The sequence below is a fragment of the Hemitrygon akajei genome, chromosome 3 (genome assembly GCF_048418815.1).
Source record: "Hemitrygon akajei chromosome 3, sHemAka1.3, whole genome shotgun sequence".
Taxonomy (NCBI): domain Eukaryota; kingdom Metazoa; phylum Chordata; class Chondrichthyes; order Myliobatiformes; family Dasyatidae; genus Hemitrygon; species Hemitrygon akajei.
This window is the reverse complement of record NC_133126.1, coordinates 202,519,750-202,542,863: the sequence shown is the minus strand read 5'-3', so window position 1 is coordinate 202,542,863 and position 23,114 is coordinate 202,519,750.

Sequence of the window (23,114 nt, the reverse complement as noted above, 5' to 3'; positions counted from 1 at the left end):
AATTGTATGGCGTGTGCTGTCTGTGATTTCGTGGTGCTGATTTACAAGAGGGTGACAAATCACCTAGCATCCACAATAACTGGGGGTGGGGGAGTGGTTAGCTGTGCACTCGCAACACAGTCTCACCCGTTTGGCAGGGCCAGAGATTGTCTTCTCCAGACTCAACGCAGCTGACAGAGCACGTCAGCTTATACTCTACGCATTTAGATACACAGTTTGAGTACCGTATTGATATCCTTCCGATTCTGTATCCTTGATGACTTGATACTCAGCCGTTGGCTGTAACTAAATCCCATCAGTTGCCTGCCTTTCTTGACAATCTGACTGCACGCTATCTTTACTTTTTTACCATCCGTCCTGTCTTGAGGCCCTATACTTCCGTTCCAACCCCGCTGACAAGTTAGTTTAATCACTCCCCAACAGCTCTAATGAACTTGCCCGGGGTAACATTTGTCCCCCCACCCCCCTTCACCGGGTTCACTTGCAAGCCGTAACATTTGAACAGGTTATACCGCCCCCAGAAGGGATCCCAATTATCCAAGAACATGAAGCCCTGCCCGCTGCACTCGCTTCTCAGCCACACATGTATCTACCAATCATCCTACTTCTACTCTCACGGACACAAGCTGCATTGCAGAAAATACTACCCGGGAGGTCCTGCTTCTCAGCTTTCTCTGCGAGCTCTCTAAATTCTCTTTTCAGGATCTCAGTGCTTTTCCTTCCTATGTCATTGTGCCAAGACATGTGGCGTTATCTAATACATCACAGACCCTGGCACCTGGGAGGCAAATTACTATATATTTGTAACATTCACGACCACATAATCTCCTGTCTATTCCTCTCACTTTCGAGTCCCTTATCACTACTGCTCCCTTCTCTCTCTTTCCCTTCTTCACTACGGACCCATGCTCAGTGCCTGTAACCTGGTCGCGTGCCATTCTGCCCACAAAAGTATCCAAAGCGGTATACTTGTTTTTGAGGGGAATGGGCATAGGGGGCTCTGCTCTAACTGTCTGTTTATGTTTCTGTAGACAGTAACCCAGCTGTTTGCCGCCTCCGACCTGTTATATCCTCGATCTCCGGTATAAGCCGAAGTTCATAAGTTGCTTCTCCAGATACCTAACACGGTCTTCAAGGAGCTGCAGCCAGAAGCATTTCATGCAGATGCGTTTGAATGAGATTGGCATGCCGCAAATTCTTCTGAATTCAAGTGAGCACAGATCCAGGACTATCAAAAGCTTGTATTATGATAAGCCTCTGAATCTCGGAGAAATTCTCGTGAAAGTCATTTGAACTCAGTTCAATATCAGCACATTGTTCCTTAGAAAAGTGGAACAAAAGTGCTTGTATAACTCCAAGACAGACTTCATTAGCGCTTAAATGTTGGTGAGTATCATCGGAGAGAATCTGGTGGAGTTTTACGAGGATACTTTCGGGGATTAAATGATTGACACACGAAGAGCGTTTGACAGCATTGGGACTGTGCTCATTGGAATTTAGGAGAATACGGGTTTCTGAATGTATCCTACAGAATGTTGAAATGCTTATATAGGATATAGGATGGATATCGACAGGATGTTTCCTATAGTGAGGTACAGCGAACCGGAGGGCATTGCTTTTTAGAAAAGAACAAAGAGATATACTTTTTATGCCTGAGAGTAGCTTATCCGTGGAATATTCTTCCTCATACTGAGACAGAAGCGAAGTCTGTGGGACACATAAGGCAGAAAGTGTTCATTTCCTGATTAGCCAGACCATCACAGATTATGGAGAGAAGGTCGATGTAAGTGGTTGACTGGGATCGAGATTAGCGTTGATGGAATCGCGAAGCAGCCTAGATTGGAGAATAGCCTAAATCTGCTACTATGATTTATTGTGTTTGTGAGGTGCACTTATGCAAAATGTTCAGTTAATTGCCTCACGGTGAAACCTTATGATCAGAAAACAACAAAAAAAAAGCAGAGATAGCGGGAAGCCAGGCAGTTATGTTGAATTAACAGATGTATGAAGACCGGTTTACAATTTATGGGTCTCTATTGATCCTAACTGTAAGATAGTGAAATCACTGTTTACTGGACGTCACTGGAAATGCATCTCGTTAGATGGAACACAAAAAGCCATTGCATTCCACGGCCAGGAACCAAATTTCTGATCGGTACGTCTTGGGTATATATGTCTTTGATCCCGCCAAATCCGTGAGGTTGGAATGACTCACTAACTCAAACCACGATGTGTGTGAACGCTGTGTAATTGACTAACTGATCGCCTTCCAACCCTGCAATCGCCGCCGACGGTAGACTGCATTTTTAATTGGGGGAAGGCAAATTATGAGGCTATAAGGCTAGAACTTGCGGGTGTGAATTTTGATGATGTTTTTGCAGGGAAATGTTCTATGGACATGTGGTCGATGTTTAAGGATCTCTTGCAGGATGTTAGGGATAAATTTGTCATGGTGAGGAAGATAAAGAATGGTAGGGTGTAGGAACTATGGGCGACAAGTGAGTTGGAAAATCTAGTCAGGTGGAAGAAAGCAGCATACATGAGGTTTAGGAAGCAAGAATCAGATGGGTTTATTAAGGAATATAGGGTAGCAAGAAAGGGGCTGAAAAGAGCAAGAAGGGGGCATGGGAAGGCCTTGGCGAGTAGGCTAAAGGAAAACCCCAAGGCATTCTTCAATTATGTGATTATTAAAAATCAATTATTAAATAAAACATAAAGTTTACAACATGAGATGATCAACCAGATAAATAATGCCAGAATGACATGCCAATCAACTGGCAATTAGTAAATATGTTTTGCAATTGTCTCAAAAATCAACACTTTGGGTTGGTTGAAACTACATGACTTGTACGTCGTTCGAACTCCACGAGGGAACGTCCCAAACAAGGCTGCAAAACGGTAGGATTGGTTACCGTGTTAGCAACCCTGTAGAAAGCATGAACAGCAGCTCCAAAACGCTTATTCCTGGGAACAGTAGCTTCCTCCAGAAGATGGGCTAATCTGGGTACAAATTGAAATAATTTTGCTGGAAAGAGGACTCTGGCGTGCGGCCCCCGGCGTACTTGGCCCCTATATATTTAATAGCCTCGGGTAAGTGGTCCTTTCAATGCAATAATAAAGAGACGAGAAACATATTTCAGCAAATGTATTTCCTGGAAGCATGCACACGTTAAAAGAGCAATAGGACGAAAAGCTGCATCGTTTGTTGAATAAACCACACCGAATATCATGTGCTAGAATATAATTTGTATATAAGAAAGCTGGACATGTAGCATCTGTGTTAAATTCAGCTGAAGCGATTTTACACATTGTACCACTGGCGTATGCCGAACATTTCAGGTGATATGTTCAGCTTTCCATACACGAGAGTATCCCACTGTAAATCACGGAAGCAGATGAATTCTATTTGAAACATTACATTAAATGAGTCACAAAACATTCGAGGAAATGGCGCGGTTTTTGTAGCGGTCCATAAATGTTTAATCTAAATGATTCTAGTTCTCACATCTTCAAGTACAATTAGACAACATCGTCATATACTTCTCCAAAAATTTCGTCAAGCGTCGAAGGGGATTCTGAAAAGTGAAGGACAATTCCTGAGTGTATAGCAAGTATTTTATAAAGTGAAAGTTACTCCCAGTAAACAATAATCTAACTATTGCGTATTCTCGACAAAATGTCTCTCAATATCTGCAGAGGTTTAAACTGCACAGTTGATGTGAATACGAAAGAAGCACATAAAAATGTTTCTAATTGTCAGCAAGTGCGTAACAATGAGTGAGATACGACCACATTTAAAGTTGCCATAAGACATAAGAGCTGAATTTGATAATTCGGTCAATAAAATCTGCTCATCCACTCCATCGTGCATCAACGCCATTAACTTTCCTCGTTAATAACTTATCAACCTCTGTTTAAAAATACGGAAATTTTTGAACTCCACAACCGCCTGTGGCATTGGATTCAACAGTGGCATTATACTTCGGCCAGAAAAAAAAACTCCTTATCTTTCTTCTAAATGTACTTCATTCTCCCACTGTAGAGCACATCCTCTCCACATGCACATACTGCAGAGGCCACTCAGTATTCGACAGGTATCACTGAGATTCCCCACTCCCCAATTCAGTTGTCATGATGTCCCTTGCCAGTATATATTTTCTCAATAATAAGCCTAGAACTTATCTAATTCGAGCTCATGCTCATAAAGCCTTAGCATTATACCCATGTACTTATACGCATGTCCTCTCGAAATGACTATTAATGTTGTAATCCTTACTATCGACTCAAACTGCAAGTTATCCTTGAAGGTTTGTTGTCGAGTTGGAGCTTCTCAGACAGTTTCAGGCACATGGGATTTATCTATATTCCTTACGATATGTATATGATGGACAATCATCATGGATCTTCTTGCTGCAGATTTCTCAGTTTCCTTAATGTTCTTGTAGTCACACTGCATATGTGTAAAACAGCATGTGTAGTCCAGAGAGGAGGTGCAATAATAAACCTTATTTTAGGAATGAGCCTATTAGATGACTAACGATTCATTTGGAAATAGTAGATAGAAAAATATCGAAACCCTATAAATTTCAAGGTAGCCATGGATAAGGATGACCACGGACCCTGCCAGAGACCATTAAGCAAGTCTCAGCTAACTACTAGAGGAATGGTTTGGAACTGGAAAGAATTAATTGAGAACAGCTAATTCGAGGCAACTCCACATCGCAGATGGGGAGGATGTTTAAAGACAAAGTGCTCTGAGAATACCTTTGTAAGACTGATGGTTAAGGCTGGCAAGGTAACGGAACCCTAGATACCGAGACAGCTGGTAAATTTAGTCAAGTGGATAATAGAGTAAAATAACATGGATCTCTTCTAGACTAAAAGGAAGATAGTTTCCTTGGCTTTATAGGTTTTTTGCATTACTTTTATGTATTTGTTTCTGAATTTCATTGCTATCCGTAAAATGGCAAGTATTACAGTTCTATGCTGCGTACATACTTTGACAATAAAACGAACTTCTGAACATTTAAAAAAGAAAGGAAATAATTAAGGGGATGAGGAGACCCAGCAATTGTCAAGAAATGTCATTGGCAAACAGAATACTGAAAAGAAAAAAAAATTGTATTTGCATCAAGTGCAAAATGATAACTCTGGAGAGGATAGTCAACGCAAGGATACGTTTGCAGTATGTGGGAAGTCAAGGCAAGCATAATTGTCCCTGATGACGACACCTATAAAGGGTGCATCCAGCTGCAGCTCCTGACTAGCCGAGTTATGGAACTGGAAATGGAGCTGGAGCAGCATGAACTTCGGATCATTCTTGAGGCAGAGGCAGAAATAGATAGGAGTTTCAGGGAGATAGTAACCCTAAAAGTCAGGAGACAGGTAGCTGGGTAACTGTCAGGAGGGGGAAAGGGAATAGACAGGAAGAGCAGAGCAAACCTGTGGCCGTTCCAAACAATGATAAGTATACCGTTTTGGATACTGTAGGTGGGGAGGACCTACCAGGGACAAATTGCAGTCTCTGGCACCGAGACTATATCCTCAACTTAGAAGGGTAGGAGGGAAAAGAGGAGAGCAGTGGAGATAGGGGATTCGATAGTTAGTCGGGCAGATAAGAGGTTCTGTGGGAGAGATCGAGAATCCTAGATGGTCTGTTGCTTGCCTGGGGCCAGGGTCCGCGATATCTAGGATCAGGTTCTGAGTATTCCCAAGAGGGAAGGTGAGCAACCGGATGCCGTGGTCCATGTCGTGGTCTATGTATATAGGAAGAAGGAGAAGGTCTTGCAAAGACAGATCAGGGAGTTATGTACAAAATTGAAGGACAGGGCCTCCAGGTTTGCAATCTCAAGATTGCTCCCCGTGCCACGTGCTAGTGAGGCTAGAAATACGAAGATAAAGCAGCTAAGTACGTGGCTAAGGAGTTGGTGCAGGACGGGGGGAGTTCATGTTTCTGGATAATTGGGTCTTGTTCCAGGAAAGGTGGGACCTTTTCCGACGGGACGGGTAGCGCCTGAACTGGAGGGGGACCAACATCATTGCGGGGACGTTTCCTAATGCTGTTCCGCGGAGTTTAAACTAGATTTTCAGGGGGAGGGGATCCAGAGTGTTAGAGCAAATAGTAAGGTGGAGGAAGATAAACGTCATGCGAGAACTGCAAGTATAGTGCATGCAGTAAAGCCAGATCTAACATATAAATAGGCTTTGACGAAAGTGAAGCAGAATAAAGGGGATAAGGGTAATAAGGTAGAAGGGCTAAAGTGAGTGTAGTTCAATTCAAGATGAATCAGGAACAAACGTGATGAAGTGAGAGCTTGGACACTTTCATGGAATTATTATGTAGTGGCTATTATAGAGACTTGACTGGCACCAGGGCAGGAATGGATTCTGGATATTCCTGGATTTCAGTGCTTTAAAAGGGATAGTGAGTAGGGAAGTGCGGAGGAGGTGTGGCATTACTTGTTTAGGTTACCCTTACAGCTACAGAAAGAGTGGATAATGCAGCATGATCCTCTTTGAGTCAGCATGGGTGGATGTCAGGAACAGGAAGGGTGCAGTTACTCTATTCGGAATATTCTACAGGCCCCCTGATAGCAGCAGGGACACCGAGGAGCAAATTGCGAGGCTGATTTTGGAAAGGTGCAAAAATAATAGAATTGTTTGATGGGTGACTTTAACGTCCCTAATATTGATTGACACCTGATTAGTTCCAATGGTTTAGACGGGGCAGTGTTTGTTAAGAGTGTCCAGGACTGATTCCTATCACAGCATGTTGACAGTCTGACTAGGGAGAATCCATACCAGATCTAGTAATAGATATCGAAACGGACAGGTCACAGAACTCTCAGTGGGTGAGCATCTAGGGGACAGTGGTCACCGCTGCCTGGCCGTTAACATTATCATGGAAAATAATAGAATCAGAGAGGTCAGGAAAAATTTTAATTGAGGAAGGACAAATTATGAGACTGTAAAGCTACAACTTGCGGGTTTGAATTGGGATGATGTTTTTGAAGGGAAATGTACTATGGTCATAAGGTCGATGTTTAGGGATCTCTTGCAGGATGTTAAGGATAAATGTGTCCCGGTGTGCAAGATAAAGATTGGTAGGGTGAAGGAACCATAGCTGACAGGTGAGGTGGAAAAATTAGTTAGTTGGAAAAAGGCAGCATGCATGAGGTTTAGGAAGCAAGGATCAGGTGGATCTATTAAGGAATACAGGGTAGAAAGAAAGGAGCTGAAGAAGGGGCTGAGGTGAGCCAGAAGGGGGCATGAGAAGGCCTTGGAGAGTAGGGTAAATGGAAATCACAAGGAGTTATTCAATTATGTGAAGAACAAAAGGATGACAGGAAGGAATGTAGGACAAATTAGAGATAAAGGTGGGAAGGTGTGCCTGTAGGATGTGGAAGCGCGCGAGGTCCTCAATGAATACTTCTTGTCGGTATTCACCAATCAGAGGGAACTGGATGACGGTAAGAACAATATATGTGAGGACGATATTCTGGAGCATGTTGATATTAAGGGAGAGGAGGTTGAAGTTGTTAAAATACATGAAGACGGATCAATCCCCGGGGCCTGACGATGAATCCCCAGGCTGCACCACGAGACGAGGGAAGAGTTGTTTATGTCCTGGTTGTCCATGGGAATGGTTCCGGAGGACTGGTGGTAGGCGGATGTTGTCCGCTTGTTCAAAAAAGGTAGTAGGGATAGTCCAGGTAATTAAAGACCAGAAAGCCTTACGTCTGTGGTGGGAAAGCTGTTGGAAAGGTTTCTTAGACATAGGATCTATGGCCATTTAGGTCTGATCAGGAACAGTCAACATGGCTTAGCGAAGGGCATATCGTGTCTAACAAGCCTGATAGTTATCTTTGAGGAGATGACCACGCATATAGATGAGGGTAGTGCAGTGCAAGTGAGATCATGGATTTTATTAAGGCATTTGACAAGGTTCCACACGGTAGGCTTATTCAAAAAGTTAGAGGGCATGGCATCCAGGGAAGTTTGACCAGGTAGATTCAGAACTGGCTTGCCTGCAGAAGGCAGAGGGGCGGGGTGAAGGGAGTACATTCGGATTGCAGGGTTGTGACTAATGGGGTCCTACAAGGATCGGTGCTGGGACCTCTACATTTCGTGGGGGTAGAAGGGTGGGTTGGCAAGTTGGCAGCCGACACAAATGTTGATGATTTTGTGGATAATGTAGAGGATTGTCGAAGTTTGCAGAGAAACATTGATACGACGCAGAAATGGTCTGAGCAGTGGCAGATGGAGTTCAACCTGGAGAAGTGTGAGGTGGTATACTTTGGAAGTACGAACTCCAAGAAAGAGTACGAAGTAAATGGCAGGATACTTGGTGGTATGGAGGAGCAGAGCGATCTATGGGGTGGGGGGGGGGGGTACATGTCCACAGATCCCTGAAAGATGCCTCACAGGAAAACAGGTTAGTTAAGAAAGCTTATGGGATGTTATCTTTCATAATCGATGGAGAGATTTTAAGATTAACGAGGTAATGATGCAGCTCCATAAGACTCTTGTTCGGCCACACTTGGATTACTGTGTCCAGTTCTGGTCGCCACACTATAGGAAGGACGTGGAAGCATTGGAAAGTGTACAGATGAGATATACCAGGATATGCCTGGTTTAGAGAGTATGTATTATGATCAGAGTTTAAGGGAGCCAGGGCTTTACGCTTTGGAGAGAAGGAGGATGAGAGGACACATGAATGACGTATCACTGCTCAATACAAGGGGGCATGGATTTAAGATAAGGGGTGGGAAGTTGAAGGGGGATATTAGATGAAGGGTTTTTTTTACTCAGAGAGTGGTTGTTGTGTGGAATGGATTGCCTGACTCAATGGTGGAGGTAGCTAGGCTAGTGAAATTTAAGAGACTACTAGAGAGGTATAAGGAGGAATTTAAGGTGTGTAGTTATATGGGAGGCAAGCCGGGTTTAATGGTTAGCACAACATTGTGGGCCGAAGGGCCTGTACTGTGTTGTAATATTCTATGTTCTATGTTCTATACAGGGGGGAATACGTGCTTGGTGGCGGAGGACGTATCGTTGACTCATGTGCGCTGGTATCTACCAAGCAGGAAGAGGTGAAACATAAGTTCATTTTTAATATGCTATGGCATTTGGATTAAAACAGCGAGATAGTGACGGATCTTCTAAACAATATTAAATTCGACATACCCACTTTTAGAGAGCGGCAAGATGTACAAGTCATTCATAGCCTATGTAGCATCAAATGATGTCCGAGCAAACTGAAACTAATTAATGTCCCGTTATTTAAAAGCGGTCACAGGAATCATCATGGAAACCATAGACCTGTTCTCGTCCCTTTAGTGATAGGGACAATAATGATGAAAAATCCTAGGGGTACGATTTACCAGCGTAGCCTAATTGAGAAGACTCATTATGTCTTCTTGCTGGGGTGCTGTGTTTTAATTGACTGAGACTTTCGAATGGGTTAAAGCCTCTTTCTAATGCACCCCTGAAAGAAGATAATGATGACCTTCGAGGTCTTATATCTAAATCTCACACCCGTTGAAGTGGGTGATGGATTTAAATAGTGGTTTTTTTTCTGTTGCGGGAAGTATTTTTAATTTCAGACACTATTTTAAACTAACAGAGACGGAAGTCTAACGAACGATAATAGTGAATGCGTGAATCTTTTAAACCAAGAGATAATCTTAATGTGTGCATGCCAACCAGATCTATGTACAAAAAGATCTGGTTTCGGTTGAGATATTCCTGATGTAAGCGCTTCGATCTGATTTGAGTTTTGTTCTTGCCCGAGCTGATCTTCTTCATTGTTCTTTTGTAGATATTAGGAGCCCGGAGGTAATGCTGCAAATATGTAGGACATTGGTCAGACCCCATCTGGAGTATTGTACTCAGTTCTTGTCGCCTCACTACAAGAAAGATACGGAAGCTATAGGAAGGGTGCGAAGGAGATTTGCAAGGATGTTGCCTGGATAGGGGAGCATGCCTTATGAGAACAGGTTGAGGGAAATGGTCTTGGGGCGACGGAGGCTGAGAGATGAACTGATAGAGGTGTATAAGATGATGAGAGGCATTGATCGTGTGGATAGTCAGAGGCTTTTTCCCAGGGCTGAAATGGTTGCCACAAGAGGACACAGGTTGATGTGCTGGGGACTAGGTACAGTGGAGATGCCGGGGTAGGTGTTTTACTCAGAGATTGGTGAGTACGTGGTATGGGCTGCCGGCAACGCTAATTAAGGCGGATACGGTAATAGAGGGTCTTCTAAGAGACTTTCAGATAGGTACATGGAGCATAATAACATAGAGGGCTATAGGTAAGCCTGGTAATTTCTATGGTAGGGACACGTTCGGCACAAATTTGTGGGCCGAAGGGCCTGTATGGTGCTGTAGGTTTTCTATGGTTCTATGCTTCTATGTTTCTATATTGTCCGTCAAATGTTTTTCCGATATCTTTCATGCCTCTTTTCGGAGCGGACTCGATGGGCAGAAAGGCAAAATTATAGTCCATTTCTTAAGGTCTTTTAATTTTTCCTTATCTGCATTTAACTGATTTTGTTTTAATTACTTTCATTGCTGTGTGTTGTAATGTGCTCGCCACTCATACTAAGACCTTGACTTTTTTCGCTCTATTCTGAAGAGACCATCATTGGTTAAAAAAGAACATCGAACTTACCTTCCATGTTTTCATCTTTGTGATCATGCAAATCACCGTCCAGGTAACATTCTTCTTTTTCTGCTGAGCTGATGGATTGACAATCTGCTGATGCAAAAAGAACCTTGATTTCAATTACAAGTAATATATTTACGAACAAATATAACCCGTGAAACTCGTGAAAATTACCTGATCCTGGCCCAGTGTCCTGAATGGCTATCTCCTCATAAGCAGGCTCAGGAAACTGGGGTGGAGAAGTTTGTGAATTCTTAATACCTGAAAGACAAAAAATGGAAATTTATCAAGTGAACAAAACCAGAGAGAACTTTCGCCTGTTATTGTTCTCTGCTCCTTTAATCCAGCAGCATCAGTTCCCTCAGAATCAGAATCAGTATCAAGTTTAATATCACCAGCATATGTCGTGAAATTTGCTCTTTTGTGCAGCAGTACCTTGCAATACCTGATGGTAAAATCTATAAGTTGCAATAAAAACTGATAGAAAATACATTATTACTGCGGAATAAGAAGCAGAAGATGAAGATAAACCAGTGTCTCTGTGATGGCTGGGGCTATGTTTGGGGTATGATGCAGATCGCCTAAGATGTTTTCATTGGTTACCTGCTGAAAGATCGATATTATCTTGATATCTCATGTAGGCTTAAATAGCCTTACGGCTCACACGAAAAAAATATGTATTTTTCATAGGTTTTCACTTCATCTCCTCTCCACCCAACTACGAGGGGTGATTGATAAGTTCGTGGCGTAAGGTGGAAGGGGATGCGTTAATAACTTCAAACTTTCTGCAAAATCACTCAAAGAGCTGAACTTCATTCGCTTGTAACGAGAGCTGTATAACTCCTCTCGTTCTACCTTTGCCCACTAACGTATAAATCGCCCCTGCTGTGGACACTTTCTAGAGGTTCAAGATCAGTATGCTATACGAGGGCTGGACTAAGTGTTTAAAAGCAAGAGTGGACTCTGTTGAAAAAATAAATCTGCTAGGTTTTCTAAAATTTACACCTTCTTCCTTAGGTTGAATTTATCAATCACCCCACGTATGTTTTCCCCATTTTTCTTCAGCTCTCACTTGTAGGCCTATATGCCATCCACTCCGTCACATGCACATTCTGACAATTTCCAGCAAACTTTCCAGTCTTCATCAGGGGCCGCCAACGAAATCAAGCTGCTTATTCCTCTTTGTAGATGCTGCTTCTCCTCTTGATTTCCAGCATCCGCCGAATCTCTGGTTATGTTCAATTCTGTCGTTGTTCCATCGTATACTCCAAACTTTCACAATCCAGATAGAGCCAGCTGACTAGTAGTTACATTTAATGAGATGGGATAATTGTGCCACTACGCTGGGAAGGACACATCTGCTTACATGTACACATGAGTAGGAAGAAGAAGAAACAGGTGGTCCTCGCACTCATCGACGCCCTGACATTTATCAAGGCCTGTTTGACTATAAGATCATAAGATATAGGAACACAATTAGACCGTTGACCAATCGTGTCAGCTCTACCAGTTCATCACGGATTATCAAATTTTAGTCGCAATCCCAATCTTCCCCCTTTTCCCCGATGTCATTTAATCCTTGACCAATGAAGAATCTATCTAACTCTGCTTCAAGTCTATATTGAGGGGTGCTCTGCACAGCATAATGTGGCAAAAACTCTAAAGGTTCAGCACTCACTAGCTAAACAAAGTTTTCCTAATCTCCGTTCTAAAAGGACGCCGTTCTATTCTGAGCCACTGTCCTCTGGTATAGACTCCAACACAATAGGAAACATCCACTCCATACTCACGGTAGGCCTTTCATCATTCGATACATTTCAATGAGGTCACTCCCTATTATTTTGAACTCTAGTGAAGACAGACTCAGGGTCATCAAACGCTCTTCATATGACAAGCTATACAATCCTGGGATTATATTCGTGAACATCCTTTCAGCCCTCTCCATGTTCAGCACGTCCTGTCTAAGCGGAAGGGCCCAAGCCTGCTTACAATATTCCAATTGAGGCCACAACAGTGCTTTATAAAAGTCTCAACAATTCCAAGCGGCCACACAGACACAGACAAATACACACACGCACACACGCATATGCACGCAGGCGAACACACATACATGCATACATATACAGATAGAAAGGAAGAGAGGGTGTGAGTGACAGGCAGTTCCGCAAACAATCCCAGATACTTAAAACTTATGTCTTTATTCTCCTGCCTTAGAGCTATTTGTACTCTCCGCTTACAAACTCATACACTGATTTTCTGGAAGAAAATTTAAAAGCACTTAGGAACACCTGAATATACTATAAGTTCTCCACACATGTCCCTTCCCCTTCCCAAGGGGATGTCGGTATATGAAATACTTCCATTACTTCCAAGTTCTAACCATTACCTTTAAACATAATCGTCAAGAAATTTGTGACCGTAGAAAATCCGCAACAATCATCTTCAGTCAAAACACCAGTTTCTTCACAATCTAGAGCTAATATAACTCCACCCTGTCCAACATTAGATACTCAACCCTTTGCACATCAGATCTCCTCCAGTTCTTAGAAATTAAAATCATTAATATGACAATTTGACTTTGCCTCACAAATTACAGCAAATAACGAGCCTTTCCTTATCGTACACGCATTTAAAGAATTCATAAGGTTGTCCTGGAAACATGCTTTGGAACCGAGCCTCTTGTCATGAAATTTAAAATAACCCAGCTGCACCGACTGCTCCTTCATCAGATGCAACTAGATAAGTTCCAAAGTCCAGAATCCACTCACAGTGGCGCAGCATTGATTACATCATCTCAACTGTGAATGGAAATATTTACCTGCACATACTTATTTCTGTTAAGCAGACAATCTTCAACGCACAACAGTAGCGAGAAGTGTCTGCTTATCTCTGTAGCGAAGGACAATAAGAAGTAACTTGATAGAGGCAAGTGATATGGTAAATGATAAGAAACATAGACCAAATGGATAGAATGAGCATTTATCCCACGATGGGAATTGAAAACACGAGATAGTACATAACTTTAGATGTTTGGAGGAAAATATAGGGTACATTTTTATTTTTAAATAGTGGTGAGTGCGTCTCACGACCTGTTACGGGTTGTAGAGGCAGATACATTAGGGGTACATAAGAAAGTCTTAGATAAACATACAGATAATAGAAAAATGAGGAATATGTCCGAAGGAAGGGGTGAATCGCAGTTAGAGTAGGTTAAAATGTCGGTTCAACATCGTAGCCGAAGTTTCTGTACTATTTTATAATGTCATTCGTTCGATAAATAATATCATCCTACTCGCGTAACGTGTCCCTTTCTACCATAACCTTCGTAGTTCTTCCCTGAGCTGTTTACTCCGTCCATCTGAGGAGCATCTAGGCTTTGCAACACAGTATCATCGTAAAGACTTTGCATCTGACAATTCCCTCTAAGCTGCATTTAAATACCTGATTGTATTTTCTAGCACACCTTACTCTGGAATAATGAATTTACCATCCACATTTAAACAGTCGAGACCTGAGTATTCTAAACAGCCATTTATATCTAAGCCTGTTTCATTGGACGACCAATTCTTTGAGCATACAATCCAACAAGGAATTTCGCGCTATGCATGCAAAATTACTTCACCAGTTATCAAAGCTTATGATAATAGATTTACCAACCTTTCTGGATTTGTTTTCGTACCACTTTGATCAGGTAAAGAGAAACGATGAACAGAAGAGAACAGAGAATGACAGGAATGGAGTAAATGAATCCTCTGAGAAATGTAAAAGGAGTAGTATCCGGCTGATGATCTGAAAAAGGAGGTAAACAGGAAATAACTATAACTATATCAATCTATTTATTTATTTATTTATTTATTTATTTATTTATATGGATAAATACGAATATCACACAGGCTTGTTCCCGGAAATTCGAAGCAGTAATAAGATTTCAAATCGACCAACAATCGTAGAGATAGGATGAAATTCGGCAGGACAAAAAAAATATGGCAAACATGATATATAAAAAATACTTCAAGAGAAATGAATGTTCAAACAAGAATGCTCAACCAATGCTAGGAAGGTTATTTTACAGTACCCATTCGAACCCATGAGGTTCCCTGCGGTGTTGTGGAACAGAGATAGTGACAAATCTCGGCAACAGGTAGAACTGACAAAAATCAGACGCATAATGAGAATACAGACCAGAACATATCACACCGACGGTTTCTTTGTGCCCACAGTCATGATGACGCATTGAAGAAAACTGGCAATCCCACAGGAAGCTCTCACTTCCTTTGCATTTAACCTCGTCCATCCAAATATTGCCGTTTCCATGGGGGAACAACATCCCTCCGAAAGCCAGGACTGGATCTCCACAGTTTAATTGCCTACAGACGACAGCAGCATCATTGCTGTCCCAGGAATCGTCGCACACCGTTCCCCACGTCCCACTGAAGAAAACTTCGATTCTTCCTGAGCAATTATCGAACCCGGCCACGAGCCGCAGATCTGAAATAAAAGATGCACAAGGTCTGATTTTCAGAACTTGAACTTGCATTGGATCTTGTATTTACCCTCTTCTCCATCTTAAACTACCGTGCTGAGCCATGTGTTTAATGCTGAGGGACGCTAACTGTTCCTGGTTACATTCATGAAAATACGTTTACTATTAATATGTTCGGTGGAATATATTTCTCTATCTGACGTTTTTAATATTTTGAGTCGATATATAAATAGAATCGATGACACTGAACGGCAATATGAATAGAAGTTTGTAATATTATGCATTGCCATTTCACACAGGAATTCAGAATAAGGAGGACACTCCTTAACTTTTGACAATTGATCCTTTCTTCGGGAAAGCCTGGCTCATGCATTTCTATCCTTCTGCAGTTGAACATGCCTATACTCTCCAGATACCTTGCATCTGGATCTTCTAACTACAAAGCTATCATCAACATTGTTACATTGCTTTTGCTAAAGCAGTAGATCGGTCCTTTACATGGGATACAATGCACTTGAATTCCCCGTAATACTGACGCGACAAGATGGGATGTGTCAGAAGAAAAGCCACAGAGGAAATGACGGCGACCTTGTCAGACGAGAAACGAAAAACAAATGTCTTAAACAAGCTGCATGAGAAAAGAAAATGCTTTCATAAAATTTATTTTAATTATTAAACTGCCAGTAATTACCGGAATCTTTTGGAGATGGGTCTATTATCCTTACCATCTTCACCATCTCAATCCGGGGTGTCGATGGCCATAATTCTGTTAGTGAAATTCAATTCAGAATTTCAGTGCAATATTCTGAATACAGTTACTTAACGTTAGAGATAATTAATGTTACGGTTTAAAGGTAAAAGGTGAAATCTTAAAGGTGAACATGGGACGTTGCGGGGGGGGGGGGTGTGAAGTTGGAGGGTGGTGGGGTGTGAGTGGAGGAACTCTTCACCAGGAGGGCACTTTGAGTATGGAAGGAGTTGCCAGCCGAAGTCTTGAAATCAGGGTCCATTTCAACATTCAAAAGAACGGTACAATGACAGAAGGGGTATCGAGGGTACAAGTCAAAGGTGCTGTGCTAGGCGGATTATTGATTCGGCACGGTCTAGGTGAGAAAGGTCTAGGTGTTTCTGATGTGAGTGTTTTATAAGTACGATTCCAGAATTACCTGAACAAACGACTCCAACATCCTCCCTATGTTGGCAGTTGTGTTGGCCCCATGGTGAAGATGGGCATTGCCATAATAGTGAGTCGCCCAACCGGCATCTCACGTCATCCAACCAGATTGGTCCAGTCCCCTCTTCGAATGCAGCGCTGTTTTCTACTAATTTAGCTGTGCCGCAGTTGAGCTGGGAGCAAACGACCTGTGCATTCTCAATGCCAAACGAATCAGAGCAAACTGTTCCCCATGTTCCGTTAAAGAAAACCTCAAGTCTGCCTTCGCAGGGATTCTTCCCATTTGCCAACCTTATCTCTTTGTGATCTAAAGAAGAAAGAATAAACCTGATTCTTGATTTTAACTGCAATGTGGGCATATATTGTGTTCAGGGAAGGATAGCACATCCGGTGAAGGAGTTAGCAGTGTGCATTCTGGGGCAGCTCTCACGTATGGACACTCAGTTCTCAGCAATGACACCATGTAGTTATTTGTATGTGACAGCGCCAAAATCCTGGCCTACTGCTTCGGCCGGCAGGCAAAACCGTGTAGGCTGCGGGCCTCATATCCTGGAATGATACTGATATGTCTCGGCTAGCATGAAGAGTCAGCCGAGGCAGCGTGGGCGGATATGATACACAGTGAGATCCAATGGCCAGGAAGGCGTTTTTTGGAACACCCTGTGGAGAGCGAAGCGCATTAAAGACACTATTATATATTACATTGTTGAGCTGAATTGGGCAATTTAGCCCATCGAGTCTGCTCCACCGTTTTATCACGAGGCACAAAAGTGGTCATGCACTCTAGCTAAGGAGGACCCAGTTTATGACGATTAATGGTATCACTGCACACGGACCTCCGATGTCGAAACTGGAAATATGACAACGCAATGCCCTTTCCTTTAACATAATACTCTCCAGCACAGGTTTCATGTCATTGCTGGATACGAAGGGCAAACAAAAGTCTTAGACTATAATGTGTTGTATGCTCAGAAGATTAAAAACAACAAAGCATTTAGTTTATTTTCGTGAATTTAACTTATAAGGAGTTGCTCAGTTGGTTTATATCTGTCTCTCAAAGTCGCAGACAATGTAGCGCCAATTCTTCTATTGTAATATATCGTTACCAATGGAATCTTAACTGGATAATTTGTGTTAGTGCTGCGTTATGGATGAATTCCCATTAAGCCATAACCTATACAATCATAATTATAAACAACAAGAAATGTTGTAGATGCTGGAAATCCAATTCAATACAGACAAATTGCCCGAAGAACTCAGCAGGTCAGGTAGCATATATGGATAAGAATAAATACTTGACTTTTCGGGCCAAGATCATTCTTCAGAATGGGGAAGTGAGCGGGACGACGAAATGACAAAAATGCGGGGTAAGCGTTAAGGAGGATGTGTATAATTATTCCATTCGAACATTAGAACGTCTTTCATCTCTTCTTCATAGTTGCTTTATTGTCCCTCTCAGCCACATGTTCCGATCTTCCGGGAACCTTTGACACCCATAATAATCAAGAAACTATCAACCTCTGCTTTAACTATACCGAATGACTTGGACTACACGCAAATCCCTGTCGGATAATTACACAGAATCAACCCTCTTTGGCAAAAGAAATTCCTCCGAATCACGTTTCGAAATAGTGAGTTGCTTCTTTGGACTACTCTCCCTCACAATAGGAAATATACATAAGACCATAAGACCTTAAGACATAGTAGCAGAATTAGGCCATTCAGCCCATCCAGTTTACTCTACAATTCCATCATGGCTGACTCCAGATCCCACGAAACACCATACACCTGTCTTCTCTCCATATCCTTTGATTCCCTGAACAATCAGTAAGTATCAACTTCCACAATAAGTTAACGCATAGACAGGCACTCCACTGCAGTCTGTACCAGAATACACCACCGATTTACTTCTCTCCGACTACAATAAGCAACAACAAAAAAAAACGGCTCTCCTCTGTTCTAAAGAGTCGCCCCTCAATTTCTGCGCTCTTGCTGTCTAGGTCTGAATACACCCACCAGCGGAAACATCCTTTCCACATCCAATCGATCTAGCCCATTCGACATTCGGTATGTTTCAACGAGACACAGACGTAGTCTTCTAAGTTTCACCGAGCATAGGACCAACGCTGCCAAACGGTTTTCATATGTTAACTGCCTCTTTCCCGGAATCATCCTCATGAACCTCCTCTGGACACTCTCCAAAGCCAACACATCCTTTCTAAGATATAGGACCCAAAATTGTTGACAATACTCAAACTGCGACGTGATTTGTGTGTTATAGAGGATTATATCTCTACTTTTACAAACGTATATTCTATTCCCGTTGAAATACATGCCAACATTGCATTTGTCTTCTATACCACAGACACAATCTGTAAATTTTACTTTCTTGAAGTCTTACACGAGGACTCACTTGTTCCTCTGCACCTCTGATATTTGAACCTACTCACCGTTTATATAATGGTGCGCATTATTGTGCCTTTTACCAAAATAAATTACGATACATTTTGCAACACTATAGTCCATCTGCAACTTTTAACCAAGTATTCCAATATGCCAAAGGTCTGTTGCAATCGCATCGCTTCCTCAGTAGCAGCTATGCCTCCCCTATCTTCGTACTGTCTTCAATATTTCACACAAAACCATCAATCCACTATTTAATATTGATAATCGATGTGAAATGCAGCGCTACCAATAAAGAAACATGAAGAATATCACTAGTCACTAGCAACTAACAAGAAAAGGCCCCTTTTATTCGCATTCGCTGCCTCCTGCCTGTCGTCTTTACTGTGCCCATACAAGATCTCTCCAGTAACTCCAGAGGATTTGAACATGTCCAGCAGTCCCAATTATGGTACCTTATAAAGTACCTTCGGAAGATCCAAATTAATGACATTATCCCCCTATCCAGTATTTTTGTTACTTTCTCGAGGAGCTCCAACAAATTTGTCACCGATGATTTCTCTTCAGCGAAACCATGCTGACTTTGACTTATTTTATTATTAGTCAGCAAGTACGTTGAAACCTTATCCTTAATAATAGACACCAAAACGTTCCTAACAACTGAGGTTAGGCTGTTTGGCCGATAAGTTTATTCTTCCTTCCTTCCTTCTTAAAGAGTGGGGTGACATTTGCAATGTTCTATTCCTGCGAGTCTATGCCAAGATCAAGGGAATTTTGAAAGATCATGACCAATGCAACAGTTTTCTCTTTACATAAATTCTCCTAGGTCTCTGGGATGTAGTCCATCGGGTCCAGGTGACTTATCCACATTAAGACATCTCAGTTTGTCTGCCACGTTTTACTTTGCATTGGCAATGGCACTCATTCCTACTCTCTGACACTTACGGACAGCCAGTTTCTTTCAGAGTGAAGTCAGATGCAAAGTGCCCATTAAGTGCATCAGCCATCATTTTGTCCAACTGTATAAACTCACCAACAAAATTTCCAGTGGTCCACTGTCAACACCCCTGTTCCGTTTACTCTTTGCAGGAAGGTCGAAACAGAGACAGCACAATACAGGTCCTCCGGCTCACAATGCTGTGCCAAACATGAACTTACTTTATAAATTACTTAGGGTTACCCATAACCCTCTATATTTCTAAGGTAAATGTACATATCCAGGAGTCCCTTAAAAGACCCTATTGCATCCGACTTCACCACAGTCGCCGGCAGTCTATTCTACTCATTCACCAATCTCTGCGGACAAACCATACCCCTGACGTCCCCTCTGTACTTGCTTCTAAGTACCTTAAAACTGTGTCATTTCGTGTTAGTTATTTTAGCCCTGGGAAAAAGCCTCTGACTATCCACACGATCAATGCCTCTCATCATCTTATACGACTCCATCAGGTCACCTCTCATTCTCCATCGCTCCGAAGAGAAAAGGCCCATTTCAGTCAACCTATTCTCGTAAAGCACGCTCCCCAATACAGGCAACAACTTTGTAGATCTCCTCTGCCCCCTTTCTATTGCTTTCACATGAGGTGCCCAGAACTGAGCATAGTAATCTTAGTGTGATCTGACCAGTGTCCTATATAGCTGTAACATTACCTCTCGGTTCTTGAACGCAATCTCACGGTTTATGAAGGCCAAAGCACGGTATGCTTTCTTAACCACACAATCAACTTGCACAGCAGCAATGAGTGTCATATGGACACATAGCCCAAGCTCTGATCCTCGACTCCAAGAGTCTTACCATTAATACTACTCACCTACACCATATTTGACCTACCAAAATGAACCATCTCACACTTACTGGGATGAATTCCATTCAGTCACTTTTCCGCCCAGTTTTTCATCCTATCGATGTCTGCGACATTACCCACAACACCCCCAACCTTTGTTCCATCAGCAAATTTACTAACCCATCCCTGCATATCCACCTCCAGGTCATTTGTAAAAATCACGAAGAGAAGAGGTCCCAAAGTAGATCCCTGAGGCACACCACTGATCAACAATCTCCATGCAGAAGATGAACCATCTACAAACTTCTTTGCGTTCTGTGGACGAGACAATTCTGAATCAACAAAAATAAAGATTCCATTGGATCCAATGCCTACTTACTTTCACAATAACCTTTGCATGGCCTGCCTTATCAAAGGCCTTGTTGAAATCTAGGCACTCTATATTTACTGCTCTATGTTCATCAATGCACAAGTCATTACCAGAGGCTCAACAATATCCTCTCTCGCCTCCCAATGTAGCCTGGCTTATATCTCGTCCGGTGCAGTTGGCTTATCCAAACTGATGCTTTCCAAAAGCGTAAGCGCATCTTTTTTCCCGATGTCTATCTTGTCAAGCTTTTCAGACCGCTGTACGTCATCCCTACAATAGCCAAAGTCCTTTTCCGTAGAAAATACTGAAGTAAAGAATTCAATAAATACCTCTGTTGTCTCGTCCAGTTCCATACTCACGTCTTCACTGTTGCACTTGATTGGTCCTATTCTCTCACGTTTTGTCCTCTTGCTCATCACATACTTGCAGAATGCGTTGAGATTGTCCTTAATCCTGCTAGTCCAAGCCTTATTATGGCCCCTTCTAACTGTTCTAATTACATGCTTAATGTCCTTCCTGCTAGCCTTAGAGTTTTCTAGATCTCTATCATTACCTAGTGCTTTTAACCCTTCGTACGATTTTCTTTTCTTCTTGATTGGATTTTCAACCGCATTTCTACACCATGGTTCCTGAACCCCTCCATCCTTTCCCTGTCTCATTTGAACATATCTAAGCAGAACACCAGGCAAATATGCCGGAACATCTGGCATATTTCTGTTGTACATTTCCCTGAGAGCAGCCTTTCCTTATTTATTCTTCCACGTTCCTGCCTTATAGCCTGTTATTTCCCTTTGCTCCAATTAAACGTTCTTACAATGTGTATGTTTCCTTCCGTCTCCAATGCCGTGATAGAGAAGGTAGAATTGTGATCACTATCTCCAAAATGCTCTCTCATTGAGCGACCTGTCACCTGACCAAGATAGTATCCCAATACCACATCAAGTACAGCCTCTCCGCTTGTAGACTCATCTACATATTGTGTCAGAGAAACGTTGGGGCAGAAAATGCTGGTGGGAGTTGTGTACAGGCCACCTAACAGTAGTAGGGAGGTTGGGAATGACATTAAACAGGAACTTAGAAATGCGTGCAATGAAGGACCAGTAGTTATAATGGGTAATTTCAATCTACACACAGATTGGGTGAACCAAATTGGTAAGGGTGCGAGGAAGAGGATTTCTTGGAATGTATGCGGGATGGTTTTCTGAACCAACATGTCGAAGAACCTACTTGAGAGCAGGCCATTCTTGATTGGGTATTGAGCAATGAGGAAGGGTTAGTTAGCAATCTTGTCGTCGAGGCACTTTGGGTAAGAGTGACCATAACATGGTGGAATTCTTCAGTAAGATGGAGAGTGACATAGTTAATTCAGAAACAAAGGTTCTGAACTTAAAGAAGGGTAACTTTGAAGGTATGAGACTAAGATAGGCTGGAAAATGATACTTGAAGGGTTGACGGTGGATATGCAATAGGAAGCATTTAAAGATCTCATAGATGAACTGCAACAATTGTTCATCCCAGTTTGGCGAAAGAATAAACCAGGGAAGGTAGTGCACCCATGGCTGACAAGGGAAATTAGGGATAGTATCAAGTCCAATGAAGACACACATAAATTAGCCAGAAAAAGCGGCACACCTGAGGACTGGGAGAAATTCAGTGCCCAGCAAAGGAGGACAAAGGGCTTAATTAGGAAAGGTAAAAAAGATTATGAGAGAAAGCTGGTAGGGAACAAAAAAACTGACTGTAAAAGCTTTTATAGATATGTGAAAAGAAAAAAAAAAGATTGGTTAAGACAAATGTAGGTACCTTACAGTCAGAAACAGGTGAATTGAGCCTAGGGAACAAGGACATGGCAGACCAATTGAATAACTACTTTGGTTCTGTCTTCACTAAGGAGAACATAAATATTCTTCCGGAAATAGCAGGGGACCAAAGGTCTTGTGAGATGGAGGAACTGAGGGTAATGCATGTTAGTAGGGAAGTGCTGTTAGGTAAAATGATGAGATTAAAGGCAGATAAATTCCTAGGGCCGGATGGTCTGCATCCCAGAGTGCTTAAGGAAGTAGCCGAAGAAATAGTGGATGCATTAGTGATAATTTTTCAAAACTCCTTAGATTCTTGATTAATTCCTAAGGATTGGAGGGTGGCTAATGTAATCCCACGTTTTAAAAAAGGAGGGAGAGAAAAACTGGGGAATTATAGACCGGTTAGTCTGACATCGGTGGTGGGGAAAATGC